This window comes from Corvus brachyrhynchos, unplaced genomic scaffold (assembly GCF_000691975.1).
Source record: "Corvus brachyrhynchos isolate BGI_N302 unplaced genomic scaffold, ASM69197v1 scaffold381, whole genome shotgun sequence".
Classification (NCBI taxonomy): Eukaryota; Metazoa; Chordata; class Aves; order Passeriformes; family Corvidae; genus Corvus; species Corvus brachyrhynchos.
This window is the reverse complement of record NW_008236219.1, coordinates 839,392-844,860: the sequence shown is the minus strand read 5'-3', so window position 1 is coordinate 844,860 and position 5,469 is coordinate 839,392.

The following is a 5,469-nucleotide window of genomic DNA, read 5'->3' as shown; positions in this document are numbered from 1 at the left end:
CTGCTCGCTTTCTGCCTGCAGACACAGATGAAGCTCCTCATTCATGGTACCATCAGCATCATCCCCAGAGGGCAGGTTTCACATGTGCCAAGTCCCTGTAGCAATAGTCCAGTTTTGGGTCTTGCTGTGGGTCTTGTTCTGTGTCACTAAAGGGCCCTGCTGGTCCAGCCCTGTTTTCACACACAGAGGGGCTGACTGATTTCCATGTCCTGTGTGCTACACTTGTGAAAGAGGTGAGACCTGTTCTACCCCTTGCCCTTTAGTGCAATGAAATGCATTGTGCTCTCAGATTGAAATCTGAGCTGCCTCTGCGTCCTTTTTGGAGCAGTTCCCACTTTGCCCGGTCAGCTCTGGACGCAGCAGGCTGCGGGGGCCAGCCTCCGGAATGCGGGAGACCAGAGGTCTGGCTCGTGGGGTCTTCCACAGGACCGCGGCAATAGAGGCAGGTGGTGGAAGAAGGAGGCAGGCTCAATTGTGGATGAAATCCGGAAGGTTTATTGTGTCTCCGAACACGAGACCTCGCCCTCCGGGGGTGTCCAGCAATGAGCAACCCTGAACGCGCCTGCCAGGGGTTTTATGGGGGAGTGGTGACAGGGGAGGGATGACAACGGCATCGAATCAGGGAAGGAGAAGGACGGGTCTGCGGGATGAGGGACACACAAGGGAACCTATCTTGGGAAAGGAAGGGAGGGATCCTCCCTCCACGACCAATCACTCGACGCCCCTGCCAGAACTTTCTAGAAGCTTGGGACGGAGCGATTGGCAGGGGTCTGGGAGGAGACAAATAGAGAAAGCAGGGTTATGAACACGAAACCAGGGGGGTATAAACTGGGATGGTACAGTAACACGAAACCCAAAGGGGAGACCCGGACTGAACCAAACAAGACACACTCCCACACTGAGCCCTGGCTGAATTTAAACTTTTTATTTTTGTCTGCTTATTTAGATGTTCTCTTATCCATTTACCATGTTTTATCTTACCCACTCTGTGTGTGAGAGGGAGGCTTGGCTGAAGGACATTTACACAGGATCTGTCATGCATATCTGAGTCCAGCCCCTCAGTAAGTCCCTGGCCGGCAGCCTTCAGGAGTCTCTGCAACATCCCCATCACAGCCCTGTGCAAAGCCAGGCACAGGGGAACTCCCCCCTCCATCCCAGGCAGTGAGTCCCTGGCTTCTGTCAATGTTCAATGGGAAGATTAATATACAGAGGAGGTATTTATAAGAGTAACATAACAAATATCACAGTCAGTAATACAGTTCTTTCCCAGCAGAACTCTCCACTGTGGAGAGGCTGAGAAAGAAAAGCAGAGGATGTGACCCTTAGTAGAGGAAGCTCTTTAGAAAGTCAGATTTAATTGAAGCCCTCAGAAGCCCTTAATTTTTGAGAAGTGGGCCACATTTTCCTAACACTGAAAACAAAGAGCTATGTAGTGGAAGCATATAAAACTCAAGAAAAGGACGGTAATATATAGTAACGGCAAGTAGCTGTTGAATTCCTTGGAAAAGCAGAACCAGAAGGATGTTTTTCTCTGGGATCACCTTTTCCAGACTGCCTGATTGATCTGTTATTATAATTTAAACAGCTACAGCCTCTGGACATTACTACAACTCACACCAAGTGTTTTGAACACCACATGGTCCACAAATACATCTAAAATACTCAGCTGGACTAAGGCAAATTTTTTGCAAAACCAGACGAACAAATAAAACATTTAAGGCAGGAAAGCCACAGAGTGTTGGAGGATAAGGAAGACCTATCTGGCCTCAGGATTTCCACATTACAAAGTAATTGCTGGCCAAATTAGAGATGGAACCTCCTTGGTTCTGCAGGCAGCAGTCATAGGGAGACACGTTGCCTTGCACAGCACTAGTTCCACACCATCCCTGCTACAGCCAAATTGGATCCTTATATCATTAGTTAGATTATTTAGATTAATGATTACACCTGAGCAATGAAGAAAAGCAAGGATGGCTACCCCAACCACTCCCAAATCATTTGCCTGTCCTTGCTGGAACCAGATTCTGGGTGTGGCACAACTGGATTTCAACCAGTGAACACTGCCCACAGATGATCTTTTTCTATTCTCACCTATATTCAGAGCAATTTATCCCTCATCACTCCATTACTACCACTTTTTCGACTTTTGGCACCTTGATGCAATGAATTTTTCCATGTGCCAACCAAGACAGTGCCCAGCTTGGCTCTTCTCCAGCCTTTAACGTAACACAGAGGAGTTTAATAAAAACCAACAGCCTTCAGTGAAACACCACCTCCCACAAACCCCCCAGTGATTCTCTCTGCAGTGAACTCAAAACACAAACAAACAAAAACCTATATGGCAGGACAAACCACGTTCCTTATTCTTTGAATGTGCTTCATATTATAAATCACCCATGAAGGTGATAAATGTGCACTTAAAACAAACTACATGCTCTGCTCAACAGGGCTATTCAGCATAACAAAGCTGCCGGAGGGCAGCTGAGCTAAAATAAATGTATTGCTCTTATTGGCATTTTTGTGGTCTAGATGTGTGTGCAGCAGGCAGGTTTCCCAACCCACCACCTGATTTCTGCTTTACCCTGCAAAGTCTTTCTGCCGCATTGACCTGAAGAAGTGCAGAGGGCAAAGGGCTGGGCAGGTGCCAGGCAGGTACATCCCAACAGTGACAGTGATGGGATGGGTGTTGTGTTTGGCACACAGACTGGTTCCAGGCGGTTAGTGACGTTTTTCATTCTGTCATACCAACTCCCTTCCTAACACCTTCATCTCATTATCTGGAAGGTTACATTTTACAGGAAAGATCATTATCTGATTCTGTCAGCTGCTGTTTGATTTCTGTGTGTTGTTCCAGTGAGATTTTTCTTATAACAATGACTTTGCTAATGGCCATCCCCCTGTGCCGCCCATTTATAACACCTTTGCTATTATACCTCCTAGACGAGACCTGACACTCACAACAAACATTATTGAATTAAACCTCAGCTGTAAAGTAAGCAAACCTTATTATACCCAATTTTACAGCTGGGTAAACTTACATATTGGAGACATTTAAACGACTTTCCACAGCATTATGGAAAGAGCCAGTGAAAGCACAGAGCCTAGAAAAGTCCAGCTCTCAGTCACTTGCTGCAGGCCCCACTTTGAGAAAACAAATTTATTAAGCATGTGTTTAATGTTAAGCTTATGAACAAGGGGGCATTAACCCATTACAAAGCTTACTTCCTTCAACATGCCAAAAACCTGCTGCCAGCCAGCAACAGCAGGATATTAGTCATGTCTTGCACTGTCTCCATGGTCAGAAGGCAGCAGTGACTTACCACTTCGCAATAGAAGGATGTGATATTCACAGCTTGTGACACGAAGTGGAGAAAAGCACACTGAGTCAGGGGACATTTGGGGCCCATTTGACCCCAAAACTTATAGGAAAGCTACAGTAAAGCAAGCAACGTGATAAAAAGTGATGCTGTTTTCAGAAGCGGGATGGACCATTTTGCAGAATTCACAAGTCCCTTATAGGGATGCCACTCATCCCAACGTTTGCTTTCCTTTAGAAGCATCAGTCTCTAAAGATGAGCTAACTGGTGTAGACATTAACAGAGTCAACCATTCAAAGCCAGGGAGGTGCCAGGGACCCTGGTGGAGCCCAGCCTGAACCTGCAGCAGAGGACAGAGACTCATCTCCATACTGCTCACACTACCAGACTACTAAACCCCCAATTTTTTCATTACTATCCATTCTTGGTTACTTGACTGTCTGCAAACAGGTGCATTTTCCCTTCTCAGTGCCCAATTCATCCTCTTAGTTTCATTCCACAATGCTGCCATTGCCTTTTTCACATCACAGGTCACAGAAGCTGCAATCACCTTACATTGGATTGTCATTGTTGGCAGAAGGAAGCAGAAGGAGCTGGTGGTGAGAAAAGAGGGTTTTATTCAATAATAACCAAGGCAAATGAGTAACTTCAGAGAGAATTGCATTAAATGTAAGTGCTGCAGTGGAGAGAGGAGGGGTCTTGTGGTGTAGTATGTGATTTTCAGGGTTTGGAGGGCAGAGCCTGGTTAGAAAATCAGCTGAGGAAAACAGTCTGCAGTGAAAAACTAAACTGAAATTATTGCAAACCCAAGAAACTGAGTCACTGCTGTGTTTGGAACCTCCTTGAGATTGGAAATTGCTTTCAGCTTAACCTGGAATTTGCCACCAAATAACACACATGGAGCTCTGCTCTCACACCTCATTTCAGCAATAATTAATAACTTGAGAAATTGGGAAAGAAAATAATTAATTTAACACTAAGAGAAGGGAGGCCAATGTACAGTTAGGAGTAGGAATACCAAGCCTGATTAGAAAGGGGTTGGAATTTGGTACCAAAATCATCCTTCAAGACGTCCCCTTCACACCAGGCCCCAACACAACTTCTTATCTGCAAAACCTTCAAAAAGATGTTGTGGCCCAGGAGCAGCATTTCTCCCCCTCCAGCTCTAGCTTGTTTCTTCCCCCTTGCTCTACTTTACTTTTTCTGTCCTAATTGAGGGTTTTATTCTTCCAGAGGAAAAAGAAAAGGGCAAGACAAATCCTGGCCACCTTCCAGGAAGCTCTAGTCATTTCAACTTCATCCTGAGATTTAGACCCTAAAATGAATTATAAATAGACCGATTTTACACTGCTTAATGGAAGCTTGTACAAGGCAGAGTAGGGATTCCAGGTCTCCTGCCAGATGGGACAATAGCCTTAGAGGTGCCATGCATTTCATAACTTGGGAAAAACTCATTTGAGATTCCTTATAGGTAGATTCAAGGTGCCCACAAGCCAGAGTCCTCTCACTCCAGCATAAGCCCAAAATCCATTCACTAACCCATAGGGAGGAAGGGAGGGAAAGAACAAGGAGAAACCAGGTCATGGTGATAACTTTGGGACTCTGCAGACAGGGGCTGTGGTGAACCCCCCCTTTTTTAACTATATCCAAATGTAGATGGATAAAGGATTCTGATGCAAACACCAGCTCAGGGCTTGAGCTCTCCCTTCTCTTTCACTGACACTCACTGAACTGGGTCTAACACCTCCAGAATTCCGTCACGGAACATGACCATGTGAGATGAGCAAGGACACTAGCAATGCTTTAAAGAGAGCTGCATCTTTTGTCTGAAGCACTCATCATTCCCAATAACTTCTGCCAGATCTGCAACACCAGGACTACAGAAATAATCATGCCTAAGTTATTGAGCCAAGGACAGCTGCCCAACAGGGTGAGACTGGCTCCTTTTCTCCCTGTTTCAGCAGCAGATGAGGAAGGACAAGCACACTCTTAGCTCACCAAAATACCCAGGGAGATCTCTCCTTCCTCACTCTAGATGACATTGCATCCCACACAGAAGTTGTGATATTAAAACTTACTCAGTGCATATCACACAGAGGTATAGGGATGAGCTGTGTTTTATCACGTGAACTTTACAGCCAGAAAAATCCAG